Below are 20,455 nucleotides of genomic sequence, written 5' to 3'. Positions count from 1 at the left end.
TAATAGAGAAAAAGTGAGTGAGAGAAGAAAGTAAGAGGGTGTGAAAGTAGATCAAAGCAAGAGATAGAATGATGCAGGATTACTTAAAGAATTAGAAGGATTAAAAGGGAAAGAATTAATGAAGGAATAAAAGAAAGAAAGAGTGAGAGTGACAGAGATTGGAAAGAAAAGAGAGAGAGTATGAGAGATATAAAATAGAGAAAGAGTGAGTGAGAGAAAGAAAGCAAGAGTGCATCAAAGTAGGTTGAGAAATAGAATGAGGCATAATGTGAAAGAATGAGAAGAATTAAAGGAGAATGAATGATGGAATGAAAGGAAGAGAGAAAGAAAGAGAAAAAAGATATAGAGAAAGAGAGAGAGAGAGAAGCAGAATAGAAGAAAAATGGGTTGGTAGTGAGAGGCAAAAGCCTACGGCACCTGGTATTCCCAGGCGGTCTCCCATCTAAGTACTGACCAGGCCTGAGCCTGCTTAGCTTCCGAGATCAGACGAGATCGGGCGTTTTCAGGCTAGTATGGCCGTAGGCGGCAGGTGTCTGCTTCTGACAACACTTAACCAATTCACCAGCACACACACATGGCCGCTGCACACGCAGGACAAATGAGACAAGCAAAACATTTCAATAGAGCCAATCCAAGAGGAAGAGAAAGAGAAGTGAGGCAGAGAGCGACCGAGGGAGCGAGAGAGAGAGACAGAGAGAGAGAGATAGAGAAGTGAGTGACAGAGCGACAGTGAGTGAGTGAGTATGAGTGAAAGAATGAGAAAGACTGAAAGAGAATGAATGAAAGGAAGAGAAAGAAAGAAAGAAAGTGAGACAGATAGATAAATCGAAAGAAAGAAAAATGGGTGGGTGCTGAAAGCCAAAAGCCTACGGCACCTGGTATTCCCAGGCGCTCTCCCATCCAAGTACCGACCAGGCCTGAGCCTGGTAAGCTTCCGAGATCAGACGAGATCGGGCGTTTTCAGTCTAGTACGGCCGTAGGCAGCAGGTGCCTGCTTCTGACACCCCTTAACCAACTCACCAGCACACACACATATGCCACTGCACACTCAGGAACAATACAACAAATAAGACAAGCAAAACATTTCAATAGAGCCAATCCGAGAGGAGGAGAGAGAGAAGTGAGGCAGAGAGCGACCGAGGGAGAGAGAGAGCGAGTGAAAGACAGAGAGAGACAGAGCAACAGTGAGTGAGAGAGAGAAAAGTAAAGAGAGAGTGTGACAGATAGAAAATAGAGCAAAAGTGAGTGAGACAAGAAAGTAAGAGAGTGTGAAAGTAGATTAAAGAAAGAGATAGAATGATGCAGGATTACTTAAAGAATGAGAAGGATTAAAAGGGAAAGTATTAATGAAGGAATAAAAGAAAGAAAGAGTGAGAGTGACAGAGAGAGGAAAGAAAAGAGAGAGAGTATGAGAGATATAAAATAGAGAAAGAGTGAGTGAGAGAAGAAAGCAAGAGTGCATCAAAGTAGGTTGAGAAATAGAATGAGGCATAATGTGAAAGAATGAGAAGGATTAAAGGAGAATGAATGATGGAATGAAAGGAAGAGAGAAAGAAAGAGAAAAAAGATATAGAGAAAGAGAGAGAGAGAGAAGCAGAATAGAAGAAAAATGGGTTGGTAGTGAGAGGCAAAAGCCTACGGCACCTGGTATTCCCAGGCGGTCTCCCATCCAAGTACTGACCAGGACTGAGCGTGCTTAGCTTCCGAGATCAGACGAGATCGGGCGTTTTCAGGCTAGTATGGCCGTAGGCGGCAGGTGCCTGCTTCTGACACCCCTTAACCAACTCACCAGCACACACACATATGCCACTGCACACTCAGGAACAATACAACAAATAAGACAAGCAAAACATTTCAATATAGACAGTCCTAGAGAGAGAGAAGTGAAGCAGAGAGCGACAGAGGGAGAGAGAGAGTGAGTGAAAAACAGAGAGAGACAGAGCAACAGTGATTGAGAGAGATAAAAGTAAAGAGAGAGTGTGACAGATAGAAAATAGAGAAAAAGTGAGTGAGACAAGAAAGTAAGAGAGTGTGAAAGTAGATCAAAGCAAGAGATAGAATGATGCAGGATTACTTAAAGATTGAGAAGGATTAAAAGGGAAAGAATTAATGAAGGAATAAAAGAAAGAAAGAGTGAGAGTGACAGAGATTGGAAAGAAAAGAGAGAGAGTATGAGAGATATAAAATAGAGAAAGAGTGAGTGAGAGAAAGAAAGCAAGAGTGCATCAAAGTAGGTTGAGAAATAGAATGAGGCATAATGTGAAAGAATGAGAAGAATTAAAGGAGAATGAATGATGGAATGAAAGGAAGAGAGAAAGAAAGAGAAAAAAGATATAGAGAAAGAGAGAGAGAGAGAAGCAGAATAGAAGAAAAATGGGTTGGTAGTGAGAGGCAAAAGCCTACGGCACCTGGTATTCCCAGGCGGTCTCCCATCTAAGTACTGACCAGGCCTGAGCCTGCTTAGCTTCCGAGATCAGACGAGATCGGGCGTTTTCAGGCTAGTATGGCCGTAGGCGGCAGGTGTCTGCTTCTGACAACACTTAACCAATTCACCAGCACACACACATGGCCGCTGCACACGCAGGACAAATGAGACAAGCAAAACATTTCAATAGAGCCAATCCAAGAGGAAGAGAAAGAGAAGTGAGGCAGAGAGCGACCGAGGGAGCGAGAGAGAGAGACAGAGAGAGAGAGAGATAGAGAAGTGAGTGACAGAGCGACAGTGAGTGAGTGAGTATGAGTGAAAGAATGACAAAGACTGAAAGAGAATGAATGAAAGGAAGAGAAAGAAAGAAAGAAAGTGAGACAGATAGATAAATCGAAAGAAAGAAAAATGGGTGGGTGCTGAAAGCCAAAAGCCTACGGCACCTGGTATTCCCAGGCGCTCTCCCATCCAAGTACCGACCAGGCCTGAGCCTGGTAAGCTTCCGAGATCAGACGAGATCGGGCGTTTTCAGTCTAGTACGGCCGTAGGCAGCAGGTGCCTGCTTCTGACACCCCTTAACCAACTCACCAGCACACACACATATGCCACTGCACACTCAGGAACAATACAACAAATAAGACAAGCAAAATATTTCAATAGAGCCAATCCGAGAGGAGGAGAGAGAGAAGTGAGGCAGAGAGCGACCGAGGGAGAGAGAGAGCGAGTGAAAGACAGAGAGAGACAGAGCAACAGTGAGTGAGAGAGAGAAAAGTAAAGAGAGAGTGTGACAGATAGAAAATAGAGCAAAAGTGAGTGAGACAAGAAAGTAAGAGAGTGTGAAAGTAGATTAAAGAAAGAGATAGAATGATGCAGGATTACTTAAAGAATGAGAAGGATTAAAAGGGAAAGTATTAATGAAGGAATAAAAGAAAGAAAGAGTGAGAGTGACAGAGAGAGGAATGAAAAGAGAGAGAGTATGAGAGATATAAAATAGAGAAAGAGTGAGTGAGAGAAGAAAGCAAGAGTGCATCAAAGTAGGTTGAGAAATAGAATGAGGCATAATGTGAAAGAATGAGAAGGATTAAAGGAGAATGAATGATGGAATGAAAGGAAGAGAGAAAGAAAGAGAAAAAAGATAGAGAAAGAGAGAGAGAGAGAAGCAGAATAGAAGAAAAATGGGTTGGTAGTGAGAGGCAAAAGCCTACGGCACCTGGTATTCCCAGGCGGTCTCCCATCCAAGTACTGACCAGGACTGAGCGTGCTTAGCTTCCGAGATCAGACGAGATCGGGCGTTTTCAGGCTAGTATGGCCGTAGGCGGCAGGTGCCTGCTTCTGACACCCCTTAACCAACTCACCGGCACACACACATATGCCACTGCACACTCAGGAACAATACAACAAATAAGACAAGCAAAACATTTCAATATAGACAGTCCTAGAGAGAGAGAAGTGAAGCAGAGAGCGACAGAGGGAGAGAGAGAGTGAGTGAAAAACAGAGAGAGACAGAGCAACAGTGATTGAGAGAGATAAAAGTAAAGAGAGAGTGTGACAGATAGAAAATAGAGAAAAAGTGAGTGAGAGAAGAAAGTAAGAGAGTGTGAAAGTAGATCAAAGCAAGAGATAGAATGATGCAGGATTACTTAAAGATTGAGAAGGATTAAAAGGGAAAGAATTAATGAAGGAATAAAAGAAAGAAAGAGTGAGAGTGACAGAGATTGGAAAGAAAAGAGAGAGAGTATGAGAGATATAAAATAGAGAAAGAGTGAGTGAGAGAAAGAAAGCAAGAGTGCATCAAAGTAGGTTGAGAAATAGAATGAGGCATAATGTGAAAGAATGAGAAGAATTAAAGGAGAATGAATGATGGAATGAAAGGAAGAGAGAAAGAAAGAGAAAAAAGATATAGAAAAAGAGAGAGAGAGAGAAGCAGAATAGAAGAAAAATGGGTTGGTATTGAGAGGCAAAAGCCTACAGCACCTGGTATTCCCAGGCGGTCTCCCATCCAAGTACTGACCATGCCTGAGCCTGCTTAGCTTCCGAGATCAGACGAGATCAGGCGTTTTCAGGCTAGTATGGCCGTAGGCAGCAGTTGTCTGCTTCTGACAACACTTAACCAATTCACCAGCACACACACATGTGCCACTGCACACGCAGGACAAATAAGACAAGCAAAACATTTCAACAGAGCCAATCCAAGAGGAAGAGAAAGAGAAGTGAGGCAGAGAGCGACCGAGAGAGAGAGAGACAGAGAGAGATAGAGAAGTGAGTGACAGAGCGACAGTGAGTGAGTGAGTATGAGTGAAAGAATGACAAAGACAGAAAGAGAATGAATGAAAGGAAGAGAAAGAAAGAAAGAAAGTGAGACAGATAGATAAATCGAAAGAAAGAAAAATGGGTGGGTGCTGAAAGCCAAAAGCCTACAGCACATGGTATTCCCAGGCGCTCTCCCATCCAAGTACTGACCAGGCCTGAGCCTGGTAAGCTTCCGAGATCAGACGAGATCGGGCGTTTTCAGGCTAGTATGGCCGTAGGCGGCAGGTGTCTACTTCCAACAACACTTAACCAATTCACCAGCACACACACATGTGCCGCTGCACACGCAGGACAAATAAGACAAGCAAAACATTTCAATAGATCCAATCCAAGAGGAAGAGAAAGAGAAGTGAGGCAGAGAGCGACCGAGGGAGAGAGAGAGCGAGTGAAAGACAGAGAGAGACAGAGCAACAGTGAGTGAGAGAGATAAAAGTAAAGAGATAGTGTGACAGATAGAAAATAGAGAAAAAGTGAGTGAGAGAAGAAAGTAAGAGGGTGTGAAAGTAGATCAAAGCAAGAGATAGAATGATGCAGGATTACTTAAAGAATGAGAAGGATTAAAAGGGAAAGAATTAATGAAGGAATAAAAGAAAGAAAGAGTGAGAGTGACAGAGATTGGAAAGAAAAGAGAGAGAGTATGAGAGATATAAAATAGAGAAAGAGTGAGTGAGAGAAAGAAAGCAAGAGTGCATCAAAGTAGGTTGAGAAATAGAATGAGGCATAATGTGAAAGAATGAGAAGAATTAAAGGAGAATGAATGATGGAATGAAAGGAAGAGAGAAAGAAAGAGAAAAAAGATATAGAGAAAGAGAGAGAGAGAGAAGCAGAATAGAAGAAAAATGGGTTGGTAGTGAGAGGCAAAAGCCTACGGCACCTGGTATTCCCAGGCAGTCTCCCATCCAAGTACTGACCAGGCCTGAGCCTGCTTAGCTTCCGAGATCAGACGAGATCGGGCGTTTTCAGGCTAGTATGGCCGTAGGCAGCAGTTGTCTGCTTCTGACAACACTTAACCAATTCACCAGCACACACACATGTGCCACTGCACACGCAGGACAAATAAGACAAGCAAAACATTTCAATAGAGCCAATCCAAGAGGAAGAGAAAGAGAAGTGAGGCAGAGAGCGACCGAGAGAGAGAGAGACAGAGAGAGATAGAGAAGTGAGTGACAGAGCGACAGTGAGTGAGTGAGTATGAGTGAAAGAATGAGAAAGACTGAAAGAGAATGAATGAAAGGAAGAGAAAGAAAGAAAGAAAGTGAGACAGATAGATAAATCGAAAGAAAGAAAAATGGGTGGGTGCTGAAAGCCAAAAGCCTACGGCACCTGGTATTCCCAGGCGCTCTCCCATCCAAGTACCGACCAGGCCTGAGCCTGGTAAGCTTCCGAGATCAGACGAGATCGGGCGTTTTCAGTCTAGTACGGCCGTAGGCAGCAGGTGCCTGCTTCTGACACCCCTTAACCAACTCACCAGCACACACACATATGCCACTGCACACTCAGGAACAATACAACAAATAAGACAAGCAAAACATTTCAATAGAGCCAATCCGAGAGGAGGAGAGAGAGAAGTGAGGCAGAGAGCGACCGAGGGAGAGAGAGAGCGAGTGAAAGACAGAGAGAGACAGAGCAACAGTGAGTGAGAGAGAGAAAAGTAAAGAGAGAGTGTGACAGATAGAAAATAGAGCAAAAGTGAGTGAGACAAGAAAGTAAGAGAGTGTGAAAGTAGATTAAAGAAAGAGATAGAATGATGCAGGATTACTTAAAGAATGAGAAGGATTAAAAGGGAAAGTATTAATGAAGGAATAAAAGAAAGAAAGAGTGAGAGTGACAGAGAGAGGAAAGAAAAGAGAGAGAGTATGAGAGATATAAAATAGAGAAAGAGTGAGTGAGAGAAGAAAGCAAGAGTGCATCAAAGTAGGTTGAGAAATAGAATGAGGCATAATGTGAAAGAATGAGAAGGATTAAAGGAGAATGAATGATGGAATGAAAGGAAGAGAGAAAGAAAGAGAAAAAAGATATAGAGAAAGAGAGAGAGAGAGAAGCAGAATAGAAGAAAAATGGGTTGGTAGTGAGAGGCAAAAGCCTACGGCACCTGGTATTCCCAGGCGGTCTCCCATCCAAGTACTGACCAGGACTGAGCGTGCTTAGCTTCCGAGATCAGACGAGATCGGGCGTTTTCAGGCTAGTATGGCCGTAGGCGGCAGGTGCCTGCTTCTGACACCCCTTAACCAACTCACCAGCACACACACATATGCCACTGCACACTCAGGAACAATACAACAAATAAGACAAGCAAAACATTTCAATATAGACAGTCCTAGAGAGAGAGAAGTGAAGCAGAGAGCGACAGAGGGAGAGAGAGAGTGAGTGAAAAACAGAGAGAGACAGAGCAACAGTGATTGAGAGAGATAAAAGTAAAGAGAGAGTGTGACAGATAGAAAATAGAGAAAAAGTGAGTGAGACAAGAAAGTAAGAGAGTGTGAAAGTAGATCAAAGCAAGAGATAGAATGATGCAGGATTACTTAAAGATTGAGAAGGATTAAAAGGGAAAGAATTAATGAAGGAATAAAAGAAAGAAAGAGTGAGAGTGACAGAGATTGGAAAGAAAAGAGAGAGAGTATGAGAGATATAAAATAGAGAAAGAGTGAGTGAGAGAAAGAAAGCAAGAGTGCATCAAAGTAGGTTGAGAAATAGAATGAGGCATAATGTGAAAGAATGAGAAGAATTAAAGGAGAATGAATGATGGAATGAAAGGAAGAGAGAAAGAAAGAGAAAAAAGATATAGAGAAAGAGAGAGAGAGAGAAGCAGAATAGAAGAAAAATGGGTTGGTAGTGAGAGGCAAAAGCCTACGGCACCTGGTATTCCCAGGCGGTCTCCCATCTAAGTACTGACCAGGCCTGAGCCTGCTTAGCTTCCGAGATCAGACGAGATCGGGCGTTTTCAGGCTAGTATGGCCGTAGGCGGCAGGTGTCTGCTTCTGACAACACTTAACCAATTCACCAGCACACACACATGGCCGCTGCACACGCAGGACAAATGAGACAAGCAAAACATTTCAATAGAGCCAATCCAAGAGGAAGAGAAAGAGAAGTGAGGCAGAGAGCGACCGAGGGAGCGAGAGAGAGAGACAGAGAGAGAGAGAGATAGAGAAGTGAGTGACAGAGCGACAGTGAGTGAGTGAGTATGAGTGAAAGAATGACAAAGACTGAAAGAGAATGAATGAAAGGAAGAGAAAGAAAGAAAGAAAGTGAGACAGATAGATAAATCGAAAGAAAGAAAAATGGGTGGGTGCTGAAAGCCAAAAGCCTACGGCACCTGGTATTCCCAGGCGCTCTCCCATCCAAGTACCGACCAGGCCTGAGCCTGGTAAGCTTCCGAGATCAGACGAGATCGGGCGTTTTCAGTCTAGTACGGCCGTAGGCAGCAGGTGCCTGCTTCTGACACCCCTTAACCAACTCACCAGCACACACACATATGCCACTGCACACTCAGGAACAATACAACAAATAAGACAAGCAAAATATTTCAATAGAGCCAATCCGAGAGGAGGAGAGAGAGAAGTGAGGCAGAGAGCGACCGAGGGAGAGAGAGAGCGAGTGAAAGACAGAGAGAGACAGAGCAACAGTGAGTGAGAGAGAGAAAAGTAAAGAGAGAGTGTGACAGATAGAAAATAGAGCAAAAGTGAGTGAGACAAGAAAGTAAGAGAGTGTGAAAGTAGATTAAAGAAAGAGATAGAATGATGCAGGATTACTTAAAGAATGAGAAGGATTAAAAGGGAAAGTATTAATGAAGGAATAAAAGAAAGAAAGAGTGAGAGTGACAGAGAGAGGAATGAAAAGAGAGAGAGTATGAGAGATATAAAATAGAGAAAGAGTGAGTGAGAGAAGAAAGCAAGAGTGCATCAAAGTAGGTTGAGAAATAGAATGAGGCATAATGTGAAAGAATGAGAAGGATTAAAGGAGAATGAATGATGGAATGAAAGGAAGAGAGAAAGAAAGAGAAAAAAGATAGAGAAAGAGAGAGAGAGAGAAGCAGAATAGAAGAAAAATGGGTTGGTAGTGAGAGGCAAAAGCCTACGGCACCTGGTATTCCCAGGCGGTCTCCCATCCAAGTACTGACCAGGACTGAGCGTGCTTAGCTTCCGAGATCAGACGAGATCGGGCGTTTTCAGGCTAGTATGGCCGTAGGCGGCAGGTGCCTGCTTCTGACACCCCTTAACCAACTCACCGGCACACACACATATGCCACTGCACACTCAGGAACAATACAACAAATAAGACAAGCAAAACATTTCAATATAGACAGTCCTAGAGAGAGAGAAGTGAAGCAGAGAGCGACAGAGGGAGAGAGAGAGTGAGTGAAAAACAGAGAGAGACAGAGCAACAGTGATTGAGAGAGATAAAAGTAAAGAGAGAGTGTGACAGATAGAAAATAGAGAAAAAGTGAGTGAGAGAAGAAAGTAAGAGAGTGTGAAAGTAGATCAAAGCAAGAGATAGAATGATGCAGGATTACTTAAAGATTGAGAAGGATTAAAAGGGAAAGAATTAATGAAGGAATAAAAGAAAGAAAGAGTGAGAGTGACAGAGATTGGAAAGAAAAGAGAGAGAGTATGAGAGATATAAAATAGAGAAAGAGTGAGTGAGAGAAAGAAAGCAAGAGTGCATCAAAGTAGGTTGAGAAATAGAATGAGGCATAATGTGAAAGAATGAGAAGAATTAAAGGAGAATGAATGATGGAATGAAAGGAAGAGAGAAAGAAAGAGAAAAAAGATATAGAGAAAGAGAGAGAGAGAGAAGCAGAATAGAAGAAAAATGGGTTGGTAGTGAGAGGCAAAAGCCTACGGCACCTGGTATTCCCAGGCGGTCTCCCATCCAAGTACTGACCAGGCCTGAGCCTGCTTAGCTTCCGAGATCAGACGAGATCGGGCGTTTTCAGGCTTGTATGACCGTAGGCAGCAGATGTCTGCTTCTGACAACACTTAACCAATTCACCAGCACACACACATGTGCCACTGCACACGCAGGACAAATAAGACAAGCAAAACATTTCAATAGAGCCAATCCAAGAGGAAGAGAAAGAGAAGTGAGGCAGAGAGCGACCGAGAGAGAGAGAGACAGAGAGAGATAGAGAAGTGAGTGACAGAGCGACAGTGAGTGAGTGAGTATGAGTGAAAGAATGACAAAGACAGAAAGAGAATGAATGAAAGGAAGAGAAAGAAAGAAAGAAAGTGAGACAGATAGATAAATCGAAAGAAAGAAAAATGGGTGGGTGCTGAAAGCCAAAAGCCTACAGCACATGGTATTCCCAGGCGCTCTCCCATCCAAGTACTGACCAGGCCTGAGCCTGGTAAGCTTCCGAGATCAGACGAGATCGGGCGTTTTCAGGCTAGTATGGCCGTAGGCGGCAGGTGTCTACTTCCGACAACACTTAACCAATTCACCAGCACACACACATGTGCCGCTGCACACGCAGGACAAATAAGACAAGCAAAACATTTCAATAGATCCAATCCAAGAGGAAGAGAAAGAGAAGTGAGGCAGAGAGCGACCGAGGGAGAGAGAGAGCGAGTGAAAGACAGAGAGAGACAGAGCAACAGTGAGTGAGAGAGATAAAAGTAAAGAGAGAGTGTGACAGATAGAAAATAGAGAAAAAGTGAGTGAGAGAAGAAAGTAAGAGGGTGTGAAAGTAGATCAAAGCAAGAGATAGAATGATGCAGGATTACTTAAAGAATGAGAAGGATTAAAAGGGAAAGAATTAATGAAGGAATAAAAGAAAGAAAGAGTGAGAGTGACAGAGATTGGAAAGAAAAGAGAGAGAGTATGAGAGATATAAAATAGAGAAAGAGTGAGTGAGAGAAAGAAAGCAAGAGTGCATCAAAGTAGGTTGAGAAATAGAATGAGGCATAATGTGAAAGAATGAGAAGAATTAAAGGAGAATGAATGATGGAATGAAAGGAAGAGAGAAAGAAAGAGAAAAAAGATATAGAGAAAGAGAGAGAGAGAGAAGCAGAATAGAAGAAAAATGGGTTGGTAGTGAGAGGCAAAAGCCTACGGCACCTGGTATTCCCAGGCAGTCTCCCATCCAAGTACTGACCAGGCCTGAGCCTGCTTAGCTTCCGAGATCAGACGAGATCGGGCGTTTTCAGGCTAGTATGGCCGTAGGCAGCAGTTGTCTGCTTCTGACAACACTTAACCAATTCACCAGCACACACACATGTGCCACTGCACACGCAGGACAAATAAGACAAGCAAAACATTTCAATAGAGCCAATCCAAGAGGAAGAGAAAGAGAAGTGAGGCAGAGAGCGACCGAGAGAGAGAGAGACAGAGAGAGATAGAGAAGTGAGTGACAGAGCGACAGTGAGTGAGTGAGTATGAGTGAAAGAATGACAAAGACAGAAAGAGAATGAATGAAAGGAAGAGAAAGAAAGAAAGAAAGTGAGACAGATAGATAAATCAAAAGAAAGAAAAATGGGTGGGTGCTGAAAGCCAAAAGCCTACAGCACATGGTATTCCCAGGCGCTCTCCCATCCAAGTACTGACCAGGCCTGAGCCTGGTAAGCTTCCGAGATCAGACGAGATCGGGCGTTTTCAGGCTAGTATGGCCGTAGGCGGCAGGTGTCTACTTCCAACAACACTTAACCAATTCACCAGCACACACACATGTGCCGCTGCACACGCAGGACAAATAAGACAAGCAAAACATTTCAATAGATCCAATCCAAGAGGAAGAGAAAGAGAAGTGAGGCAGAGAGCGACCGAGGGAGAGAGAGAGCGAGTGAAAGACAGAGAGAGACAGAGCAACAGTGAGTGAGAGAGATAAAAGTAAAGAGATAGTGTGACAGATAGAAAATAGAGAAAAAGTGAGTGAGAGAAGAAAGTAAGAGGGTGTGAAAGTAGATCAAAGCAAGAGATAGAATGATGCAGGATTACTTAAAGAATGAGAAGGATTAAAAGGGAAAGAATTAATGAAGGAATAAAAGAAAGAAAGAGTGAGAGTGACAGAGATTGGAAAGAAAAGAGAGAGAGTATGAGAGATATAAAATAGAGAAAGAGTGAGTGAGAGAAAGAAAGCAAGAGTGCATCAAAGTAGGTTGAGAAATAGAATGAGGCATAATGTGAAAGAATGAGAAGAATTAAAGGAGAATGAATGATGGAATGAAAGGAAGAGAGAAAGAAAGAGAAAAAAGATATAGAGAAAGAGAGAGAGAGAGAAGCAGAATAGAAGAAAAATGGGTTGGTAGTGAGAGGCAAAAGCCTACGGCACCTGGTATTCCCAGGCAGTCTCCCATCCAAGTACTGACCAGGCCTGAGCCTGCTTAGCTTCCGAGATCAGACGAGATCGGGCGTTTTCAGGCTAGTATGGCCGTAGGCGGCAGATGTCTGCTTCTGACAACACTTAACCAATTCACCAGCACACACATATGTGCCACTGCACACGCAGGACAAATAAGACAAGCAAAACATTTCAATAGAGCCAATCCAAGAGGAAGAGAAAGAGAAGTGAGGCAGAGAGCGACCGAGAGAGAGAGAGACAGAGAGAGATAGAGAAGTGAGTGACAGAGCGACAGTGAGTGAGTGAGTATGAGTGAAAGAATGACAAAGACAGAAAGAGAATGAATGAAAGGAAGAGAAAGAAAGAAAGAAAGTGAGACAGATAGATAAATCGAAAGAAAGAAAAATGGGTGGGTGCTGAAAGCCAAAAGCCTACAGCACATGGTATTCCCAGGCGCTCTCCCATCCAAGTACTGACCAGGCCTGAGCCTGGTAAGCTTCCGAGATCAGACGAGATCGGGCGTTTTCAGGCTAGTATGGCCGTAGGCGGCAGGTGTCTACTTCTGACAACACTTAACCAATTCACCAGCACACACACATGTGCCGCTGCACACGCAGGACAAATAAGACAAGCAAAACATTTCAATAGAGCCAATCCAAGAGGAAGAGAAAGAGAAGTGAGGCAGAGAGCGACCGAGAGAGAGAGAGACAGAGAGAGATAGAGAAGTGAGTGACAGAGCGACAGTGAGTGAGTGAGTATGAGTGAAAGAATGACAAAGACAGAAAGAGAATGAATGAAAGGAAGAGAAAGAAAGAAAGAAAGTGAGACAGATAGATAAATCGAAAGAAAGAAAAATGGGTGGGTGCTGAAAGCCAAAAGCCTACAGCACATGGTATTCCCAGGCGCTCTCCCATCCAAGTACTGACCAGGCCTGAGCCTGGTAAGCTTCCGAGATCAGACGAGATCGGGCGTTTTCAGGCTAGTATGGCCGTAGGCGGCAGGTGTCTACTTCCGACAACACTTAACCAATTCACCAGCACACACACATGTGCCGCTGCACACGCAGGACAAATAAGACAAGCAAAACATTTCAATAGATCCAATCCAAGAGGAAGAGAAAGAGAAGTGAGGCAGAGAGCGACCGAGGGAGAGAGAGAGCGAGTGAAAGACAGAGAGAGACAGAGCAACAGTGAGTGAGAGAGATAAAAGTAAAGAGATAGTGTGACAGATAGAAAATAGAGAAAAAGTGAGTGAGAGAAGAAAGTAAGAGGGTGTGAAAGTAGATCAAAGCAAGAGATAGAATGATGCAGGATTACTTAAAGAATTAGAAGGATTAAAAGGGAAAGAATTAATGAAGGAATAAAAGAAAGAAAGAGTGAGAGTGACAGAGATTGGAAAGAAAAGAGAGAGAGTATGAGAGATATAAAATAGAGAAAGAGTGAGTGAGAGAAAGAAAGCAAGAGTGCATCAAAGTAGGTTGAGAAATAGAATGAGGCATAATGTGAAAGAATGAGAAGAATTAAAGGAGAATGAATGATGGAATGAAAGGAAGAGAGAAAGAAAGAGAAAAAAGATATAGAGAAAGAGAGAGAGAGAGAAGCAGAATAGAAGAAAAATGGGTTGGTAGTGAGAGGCAAAAGCCTACGGCACCTGGTATTCCCAGGCGGTCTCCCATCCAAGTACTAACCAGGCCTGAGCCTGCTTAGCTTCCGAGATCAGACGAGATCGGGCGTTTTCAGGCTAGTATGGCCGTAGGCAGCAGGTGTCTGCTTCTGACAACACTTAACCAATTCACCAGCACACACACATGTGCCACTGCACACGCAGGACAAATAAGACAAGCAAAACATTTCAATAGAGCCAATCCAAGAGGAAGAGAAAGAGAAGTGAGGCAGAGAGCGACCGAGAGAGAGAGAGACAGAGAGAGATAGAGAAGTGAGTGACAGAGCGACAGTGAGTGAGTGAGTATGAGTGAAAGAATGACAAAGACAGAAAGAGAATGAATGAAAGGAAGAGAAAGAAAGAAAGAAAGTGAGACAGATAGATAAATCGAAAGAAAGAAAAATGGGTGGGTGCTGAAAGCCAATAGCCTACAGCACATGGTATTCCCAGGCGCTCTCCCATCCAAGTACTGACCAGGCCTGAGCCTGGTAAGCTTCCGAGATCAGACGAGATCGGGCGTTTTCAGGCTAGTATGGCCGTAGGCGGCAGGTGTCTACTTCTGACAACACTTAACCAATTCACCAGCACACACACATGTGCCGCTGCACACGCAGGACAAATAAGACAAGCAAAACATTTCAATAGATCCAATCCAAGAGGAAGAGAAAGAGAAGTGAGGCAGAGAGCGACCGAGGGAGAGAGAGAGCGAGTGAAAGACAGAGAGAGACAGAGCAACAGTGAGTGAGAGAGATAAAAGTAAAGAGATAGTGTGACAGATAGAAAATAGAGAAAAAGTGAGTGAGAGAAGAAAGTAAGAGGGTGTGAAAGTAGATCAAAGCAAGAGATAGAATGATGCAGGATTACTTAAAGAATTAGAAGGATTAAAAGGGAAAGAATTAATGAAGGAATAAAAGAAAGAAAGAGTGAGAGTGACAGAGATTGGAAAGAAAAGAGAGAGAGTATGAGAGATATAAAATAGAGAAAGAGTGAGTGAGAGAAAGAAAGCAAGAGTGCATCAAAGTAGGTTGAGAAATAGAATGAGGCATAATGTGAAAGAATGAGAAGAATTAAAGGAGAATGAATGATGGAATGAAAGGAAGAGAGAAAGAAAGAGAAAAAAGATATAGAGAAAGAGAGAGAGAGAGAAGCAGAATAGAAGAAAAATGGGTTGGTAGTGAGAGGCAAAAGCCTACGGCACCTGGTATTCCCAGGCGGTCTCCCATCCAAGTACTGACCAGGCCTGAGCCTGCTTAGCTTCCGAGATCAGACGAGATCGGGCGTTTTCAGGCTTGTATGACCGTACGCAGCAGATGTCTGCTTCTGACAACACTTAACCAATTCACCAGCACACACACATGTGCCACTGCACACGCAGGACAAATAAGACAAGCAAAACATTTCAATAGAGCCAATCCAAGAGGAAGAGAAAGAGAAGTGAGGCAGAGAGCGACCGAGAGAGAGAGAGACAGAGAGAGATAGAGAAGTGAGTGACAGAGCGACAGTGAGTGAGTGAGTATGAGTGAAAGAATGACAAAGACAGAAAGAGAATGAATGAAAGGAAGAGAAAGAAAGAAAGAAAGTGAGACAGATAGATAAATCGAAAGAAAGAAAAATGGGTGGGTGCTGAAAGCCAAAAGCCTACAGCACATGGTATTCCCAGGCGCTCTCCCATCCAAGTACTGACCAGGCCTGAGCCTGGTAAGCTTCCGAGATCAGACGAGATCGGGCGTTTTCAGGCTAGTATGGCCGTAGGCGGCAGGTGTCTACTTCCGACAACACTTAACCAATTCACCAGCACACACACATGTGCCGCTGCACACGCAGGACAAATAAGACAAGCAAAACATTTCAATAGATCCAATCCAAGAGGAAGAGAAAGAGAAGTGAGGCAGAGAGCGACCGAGGGAGAGAGAGAGCGAGTGAAAGACAGAGAGAGACAGAGCAACAGTGAGTGAGAGAGATAAAAGTAAAGAGAGAGTGTGACAGATAGAAAATAGAGAAAAAGTGAGTGAGAGAAGAAAGTAAGAGGGTGTGAAAGTAGATCAAAGCAAGAGATAGAATGATGCAGGATTACTTAAAGAATTAGAAGGATTAAAAGGGAAAGAATTAATGAAGGAATAAAAGAAAGAAAGAGTGAGAGTGACAGAGATTGGAAAGAAAAGAGAGAGAGTATGAGAGATATAAAATAGAGAAAGAGTGAGTGAGAGAAAGAAAGCAAGAGTGCATCAAAGTAGGTTGAGAAATAGAATGAGGCATAATGTGAAAGAATGAGAAGAATTAAAGGAGAATGAATGATGGAATGAAAGGAAGAGAGAAAGAAAGAGAAAAAAGATATAGAGAAAGAGAGAGAGAGAGAAGCAGAATAGAAGAAAAATGGGTTGGTAGTGAGAGGCAAAAGCCTACGGCACCTGGTATTCCCAGGCGGTCTCCCATCTAAGTACTGACCAGGCCTGAGCCTGCTTAGCTTCCGAGATCAGACGAGATCGGGCATTTTCAGGCTAGTATGGCCGTAGGCGGCAGGTGTCTGCTTCTGACAACACTTAACCAATTCACCAGCACACACACATGGCCGCTGCACACGCAGGACAAATGAGACAAGCAAAACATTTCAATAGAGCCAATCCAAGAGGAAGAGAAAGAGAAGTGAGGCAGAGAGCGACCGAGGGAGCGAGAGAGAGAGACAGAGAGAGAGAGATAGAGAAGTGAGTGACAGAGCGACAGTGAGTGAGTGAGTATGAGTGAAAGAATGAGAAAGACTGAAAGAGAATGAATGAAAGGAAGAGAAAGAAAGAAAGAAAGTGAGACAGATAGATAAATCGAAAGAAAGAAAAATGGGTGGGTGCTGAAAGCCAAAAGCCTACGGCACCTGGTATTCCCAGGCGCTCTCCCATCCAAGTACCGACCAGGCCTGAGCCTGGTAAGCTTCCGAGATCAGACGAGATCGGGCGTTTTCAGTCTAGTACGGCCGTAGGCAGCAGGTGCCTGCTTCTGACACCCCTTAACCAACTCACCAGCACACACACATATGCCACTGCACACTCAGGAACAATACAACAAATAAGACAAGCAAAACATTTCAATAGAGCCAATCCGAGAGGAGGAGAGAGAGAAGTGAGGCAGAGAGCGACCGAGGGAGAGAGAGAGCGAGTGAAAGACAGAGAGAGACAGAGCAACAGTGAGTGAGAGAGAGAAAAGTAAAGAGAGAGTGTGACAGATAGAAAATAGAGCAAAAGTGAGTGAGACAAGAAAGTAAGAGAGTGTGAAAGTAGATTAAAGAAAGAGATAGAATGATGCAGGATTACTTAAAGAATGAGAAGGATTAAAAGGGAAAGTATTAATGAAGGAATAAAAGAAAGAAAGAGTGAGAGTGACAGAGAGAGGAAAGAAAAGAGAGAGAGTATGAGAGATATAAAATAGAGAAAGAGTGAGTGAGAGAAGAAAGCAAGAGTGCATCAAAGTAGGTTGAGAAATAGAATGAGGCATAATGTGAAAGAATGAGAAGGATTAAAGGAGAATGAATGATGGAATGAAAGGAAGAGAGAAAGAAAGAGAAAAAAGATATAGAGAAAGAGAGAGAGAGAGAAGCAGAATAGAAGAAAAATGGGTTGGTAGTGAGAGGCAAAAGCCTACGGCACCTGGTATTCCCAGGCGGTCTCCCATCCAAGTACTGACCAGGACTGAGCGTACTTAGCTTCCGAGATCAGACGAGATCGGGCGTTTTCAGGCTAGTATGGCCGTAGGCGGCAGGTGCCTGCTTCTGACACCCCTTAACCAACTCACCAGCACACACACATATGCCACTGCACACTCAGGAACAATACAACAAATAAGACAAGCAAAACATTTCAATATAGACAGTCCTAGAGAGAGAGAAGTGAAGCAGAGAGCGACGGAGGGAGAGAGAGAGTGAGTGAAAAACAGAGAGAGACAGAGCAACAGTGATTGAGAGAGATAAAAGTAAAGAGAGAGTGTGACAGATAGAAAATAGAGAAAAAGTGAGTGAGACAAGAAAGTAAGAGAGTGTGAAAGTAGATCAAAGCAAGAGATAGAATGATGCAGGATTACTTAAAGATTGAGAAGGATTAAAAGGGAAAGAATTAATGAAGGAATAAAAGAAAGAAAGAGTGAGAGTGACAGAGATTGGAAAGAAAAGAGAGAGAGTATGAGAGATATAAAATAGAGAAAGAGTGAGTGAGAGAAAGAAAGCAAGAGTGCATCAAAGTAGGTTGAGAAATAGAATGAGGCATAATGTGAAAGAATGAGAAGAATTAAAGGAGAATGAATGATGGAATGAAAGGAAGAGAGAAAGAAAGAGAAAAAAGATATAGAGAAAGAGAGAGAGAGAGAAGCAGAATAGAAGAAAAATGGGTTGGTAGTGAGAGGCAAAAGCCTACGGCACCAGGTATTCCCAGGCGGTCTCCCATCTAAGTACTGACCAGGCCTGAGCCTGCTTAGCTTCCGAGATCAGACGAGATCGGGCGTTTTCAGGCTAGTATGGCCGTAGGCGGCAGGTGTCTGCTTCTGACAACACTTAACCAATTCACCAGCACACACACATGGCCGCTGCACACGCAGGACAAATGAGACAAGCAAAACATTTCAATAGAGCCAATCCAAGAGGAAGAGAAAGAGAAGTGAGGCAGAGAGCGACCGAGGGAGCGAGAGAGAGAGACAGAGAGAGAGAGAGATAGAGAAGTGAGTGACAGAGCGACAGTGAGTGAGTGAGTATGAGTGAAAGAATGACAAAGACTGAAAGAGAATGAATGAAAGGAAGAGAAAGAAAGAAAGAAAGTGAGACAGATAGATAAATCGAAAGAAAGAAAAATGGGTGGGTGCTGAAAGCCAAAAGCCTACGGCACCTGGTATTCCCAGGCGCTCTCCCATCCAAGTACCGACCAGGCCTGAGCCTGGTAAGCTTCCGAGATCAGACGAGATCGGGCGTTTTCAGTCTAGTACGGCCGTAGGCAGCAGGTGCCTGCTTCTGACACCCCTTAACCAACTCACCAGCACACACACATATGCCACTGCACACTCAGGAACAATACAACAAATAAGACAAGCAAAATATTTCAATAGAGCCAATCCGAGAGGAGGAGAGAGAGAAGTGAGGCAGAGAGCGACCGAGGGAGAGAGAGAGCGAGTGAAAGACAGAGAGAGACAGAGCAACAGTGAGTGAGAGAGAGAAAAGTAAAGAGAGAGTGTGACAGATAGAAAATAGAGCAAAAGTGAGTGAGACAAGAAAGTAAGAGGGTGTGAAAGTAGATCAAAGCAAGAGATAGAATGATGCAGGATTACTTAAAGAATGAGAAGGATTAAAAGGGAAAGAATTAATGAAGGAATAAAAGAAAGAAAGAGTGAGAGTGACAGAGATTGGAAAGAAAAGAGAGAGAGTATGAGAGATATAAAATAGAGAAAGAGTGAGTGAGAGAAAGAAAGCAAGAGTGCATCAAAGTAGGTTGAGAAATAGAATGAGGCATAATGTGAAAGAATGAGAAGAATTAAAGGAGAATGAATGATGGAATGAAAGGAAGAGAGAAAGAAAGAGAAAAAAGATATAGAGAAAGAGAGAGAGAGAGAAGCAGAATAGAAGAAAAATGGGTTGGTAGTGAGAGGCAAAAGCCTACGGCACCTGGTATTCCCAGGCAGTCTCCCATCCAAGTACTGACCAGGCCTGAGCCTGCTTAGCTTCCGAGATCAGACGAGATCGGGCGTTTTCAGGCTAGTATGGCCGTAGGCGGCAGATGTCTGCTTCTGACAACACTTAACCAATTCACCAGCACACACACATGTGCCACTGCACATGCAGGACAAATAAGACAAGCAAAACATTTCAATAGAGCCAATCCAAGAGGAAGAGAAAGAGAAGTGAGGCAGAGAGCGACCGAGAGAGAGAGAGACAGAGAGAGATAGAGAAGTGAGTGACAGAGCGACAGTGAGTGAGTGAGTATGAGTGAAAGAATGACAAAGACAGAAAGAGAATGAATGAAAGGAAGAGAAAGAAAGAAAGTGAGACAGATAGATAAATCGAAAGAAAGAAAAATGGGTGGGTGCTGAAAGCCAAAAGCCTACAGCACATGGTATTCCCAGGCGCTCTCCCATCCAAGTACTGACCAGGCCTGAGCCTGGTAAGCTTCCGAGATCAGACGAGATCGGGCGTTTTCAGGCTAGTATGGCTGTAGGCGGCAGGTGTCTACTTCTGACAACACTTAACCAATTCACCAGCACACACACATGTGCCGCTGCACACGCAGGACAAATAAGACAAGCAAAACATTTCAATAGATCCAATCCAAGAGGAAGAGAAAGAGAAGTGAGGCAGAGAGCGACCGAGGGAGAGAGAGAGCGAGTGAAAGACAGAGAGAGACAGAGCAACAGTGAGTGAGAGAGATAAAAGTAAAGAGATAGTGTGACAGATAGAAAATAGAGAAAAAGTGAGTGAGAGAAGAAAGTAAGAGGGTGTGAAAGTAGATCAAAGCAAGAGATAGAATGATGCAGGATTACTTAAAGAATGAGAAGGATTAAAAGGGAAAGAATTAATGAAGGAATAAAAGAAAGAAAGAGTGAGAGTGACAGAGATTGGAAAGAAAAGAGAGAGAGTATGAGAGATATAAAATAGAGAAAGAGTGAGTGAGAGAAAGAAAGCAAGAGTGCATCAAAGTAGGTTGAGAAATAGAATGAGGCATAATGTGAAAGAATGAGAAGAATTAAAGGAGAATGAATGATGGAATGAAAGGAAGAGAGAAAGAAAGAGAAAAAAGATATAGAGAAAGAGAGAGAGAGAG

At 43.3% G+C, this 20,455-nt stretch overlaps 18 non-coding genes and 14 pseudogenes across 18 annotated transcripts; all 32 read right to left on the bottom strand.

Annotated features, from left to right (window-relative positions):
* Positions 1-405: 405 nt before the first annotated feature.
* Positions 406-524, bottom strand: LOC138738052 (5S ribosomal RNA). The gene has a single exon (XR_011341477.1). It is a non-coding gene; the product is annotated as a 5S ribosomal RNA (ribosomal RNA).
* A 339-nt stretch (positions 525-863) lies between these two features.
* Positions 864-982, bottom strand: LOC138738180 (5S ribosomal RNA; annotated as a pseudogene).
* A 650-nt stretch (positions 983-1,632) lies between these two features.
* On the bottom strand, positions 1,633-1,751 carry LOC138737917 (5S ribosomal RNA). Its single transcript, XR_011341346.1, has one exon. It is a non-coding gene; the product is annotated as a 5S ribosomal RNA (ribosomal RNA).
* A 645-nt stretch (positions 1,752-2,396) lies between these two features.
* On the bottom strand, positions 2,397-2,515 carry LOC138738040 (5S ribosomal RNA). The gene has a single exon (XR_011341469.1). It is a non-coding gene; the product is annotated as a 5S ribosomal RNA (ribosomal RNA).
* Positions 2,516-2,856: 341 nt separating this feature from the next.
* On the bottom strand, positions 2,857-2,975 carry LOC138738179 (5S ribosomal RNA; annotated as a pseudogene).
* Positions 2,976-3,623: 648 nt separating this feature from the next.
* Positions 3,624-3,742, bottom strand: LOC138737915 (5S ribosomal RNA). The gene has a single exon (XR_011341344.1). It is a non-coding gene; the product is annotated as a 5S ribosomal RNA (ribosomal RNA).
* A 645-nt stretch (positions 3,743-4,387) lies between these two features.
* Positions 4,388-4,506, bottom strand: LOC138737979 (5S ribosomal RNA). Its single transcript, XR_011341408.1, has one exon. It is a non-coding gene; the product is annotated as a 5S ribosomal RNA (ribosomal RNA).
* Positions 4,507-4,836: 330 nt separating this feature from the next.
* On the bottom strand, positions 4,837-4,955 carry LOC138738058 (5S ribosomal RNA; annotated as a pseudogene).
* Positions 4,956-5,597: 642 nt separating this feature from the next.
* Positions 5,598-5,716, bottom strand: LOC138737758 (5S ribosomal RNA). Its single transcript, XR_011341210.1, has one exon. It is a non-coding gene; the product is annotated as a 5S ribosomal RNA (ribosomal RNA).
* Positions 5,717-6,046: 330 nt separating this feature from the next.
* On the bottom strand, positions 6,047-6,165 carry LOC138738177 (5S ribosomal RNA; annotated as a pseudogene).
* Positions 6,166-6,815: 650 nt separating this feature from the next.
* LOC138737914 (5S ribosomal RNA) lies at positions 6,816-6,934 on the bottom strand. The gene has a single exon (XR_011341343.1). It is a non-coding gene; the product is annotated as a 5S ribosomal RNA (ribosomal RNA).
* Positions 6,935-7,579: 645 nt separating this feature from the next.
* LOC138738028 (5S ribosomal RNA) lies at positions 7,580-7,698 on the bottom strand. Its single transcript, XR_011341458.1, has one exon. It is a non-coding gene; the product is annotated as a 5S ribosomal RNA (ribosomal RNA).
* Positions 7,699-8,039: 341 nt separating this feature from the next.
* Positions 8,040-8,158, bottom strand: LOC138738176 (5S ribosomal RNA; annotated as a pseudogene).
* Positions 8,159-8,806: 648 nt separating this feature from the next.
* LOC138737913 (5S ribosomal RNA) lies at positions 8,807-8,925 on the bottom strand. Its single transcript, XR_011341342.1, has one exon. It is a non-coding gene; the product is annotated as a 5S ribosomal RNA (ribosomal RNA).
* A 645-nt stretch (positions 8,926-9,570) lies between these two features.
* LOC138737873 (5S ribosomal RNA) lies at positions 9,571-9,689 on the bottom strand. Its single transcript, XR_011341303.1, has one exon. It is a non-coding gene; the product is annotated as a 5S ribosomal RNA (ribosomal RNA).
* A 330-nt stretch (positions 9,690-10,019) lies between these two features.
* On the bottom strand, positions 10,020-10,138 carry LOC138738057 (5S ribosomal RNA; annotated as a pseudogene).
* Positions 10,139-10,780: 642 nt separating this feature from the next.
* Positions 10,781-10,899, bottom strand: LOC138737756 (5S ribosomal RNA). Its single transcript, XR_011341208.1, has one exon. It is a non-coding gene; the product is annotated as a 5S ribosomal RNA (ribosomal RNA).
* A 330-nt stretch (positions 10,900-11,229) lies between these two features.
* On the bottom strand, positions 11,230-11,348 carry LOC138738056 (5S ribosomal RNA; annotated as a pseudogene).
* A 642-nt stretch (positions 11,349-11,990) lies between these two features.
* LOC138737755 (5S ribosomal RNA) lies at positions 11,991-12,109 on the bottom strand. Its single transcript, XR_011341207.1, has one exon. It is a non-coding gene; the product is annotated as a 5S ribosomal RNA (ribosomal RNA).
* A 330-nt stretch (positions 12,110-12,439) lies between these two features.
* LOC138738055 (5S ribosomal RNA) lies at positions 12,440-12,558 on the bottom strand (annotated as a pseudogene).
* A 330-nt stretch (positions 12,559-12,888) lies between these two features.
* On the bottom strand, positions 12,889-13,007 carry LOC138738054 (5S ribosomal RNA; annotated as a pseudogene).
* Positions 13,008-13,649: 642 nt separating this feature from the next.
* On the bottom strand, positions 13,650-13,768 carry LOC138737751 (5S ribosomal RNA). The gene has a single exon (XR_011341203.1). It is a non-coding gene; the product is annotated as a 5S ribosomal RNA (ribosomal RNA).
* A 330-nt stretch (positions 13,769-14,098) lies between these two features.
* Positions 14,099-14,217, bottom strand: LOC138738053 (5S ribosomal RNA; annotated as a pseudogene).
* Positions 14,218-14,859: 642 nt separating this feature from the next.
* LOC138737987 (5S ribosomal RNA) lies at positions 14,860-14,978 on the bottom strand. The gene has a single exon (XR_011341416.1). It is a non-coding gene; the product is annotated as a 5S ribosomal RNA (ribosomal RNA).
* Positions 14,979-15,308: 330 nt separating this feature from the next.
* Positions 15,309-15,427, bottom strand: LOC138738051 (5S ribosomal RNA; annotated as a pseudogene).
* A 642-nt stretch (positions 15,428-16,069) lies between these two features.
* Positions 16,070-16,188, bottom strand: LOC138737765 (5S ribosomal RNA). Its single transcript, XR_011341217.1, has one exon. It is a non-coding gene; the product is annotated as a 5S ribosomal RNA (ribosomal RNA).
* A 339-nt stretch (positions 16,189-16,527) lies between these two features.
* Positions 16,528-16,646, bottom strand: LOC138738175 (5S ribosomal RNA; annotated as a pseudogene).
* A 650-nt stretch (positions 16,647-17,296) lies between these two features.
* Positions 17,297-17,415, bottom strand: LOC138738011 (5S ribosomal RNA). Its single transcript, XR_011341441.1, has one exon. It is a non-coding gene; the product is annotated as a 5S ribosomal RNA (ribosomal RNA).
* A 645-nt stretch (positions 17,416-18,060) lies between these two features.
* LOC138738294 (5S ribosomal RNA) lies at positions 18,061-18,179 on the bottom strand. Its single transcript, XR_011341505.1, has one exon. It is a non-coding gene; the product is annotated as a 5S ribosomal RNA (ribosomal RNA).
* Positions 18,180-18,520: 341 nt separating this feature from the next.
* On the bottom strand, positions 18,521-18,639 carry LOC138738174 (5S ribosomal RNA; annotated as a pseudogene).
* Positions 18,640-19,290: 651 nt separating this feature from the next.
* On the bottom strand, positions 19,291-19,409 carry LOC138737754 (5S ribosomal RNA). The gene has a single exon (XR_011341206.1). It is a non-coding gene; the product is annotated as a 5S ribosomal RNA (ribosomal RNA).
* A 326-nt stretch (positions 19,410-19,735) lies between these two features.
* Positions 19,736-19,854, bottom strand: LOC138738143 (5S ribosomal RNA; annotated as a pseudogene).
* Positions 19,855-20,455: the final 601 nt, after the last annotated feature.

This window comes from Narcine bancroftii, chromosome 6 (assembly GCF_036971445.1).
Source record: "Narcine bancroftii isolate sNarBan1 chromosome 6, sNarBan1.hap1, whole genome shotgun sequence".
NCBI classification, from domain to species: domain Eukaryota; kingdom Metazoa; phylum Chordata; class Chondrichthyes; order Torpediniformes; family Narcinidae; genus Narcine; species Narcine bancroftii.
The sequence above is the reverse complement of the archived record's forward strand: the minus strand, read 5'-3'. Positions and strand labels throughout refer to the sequence as shown.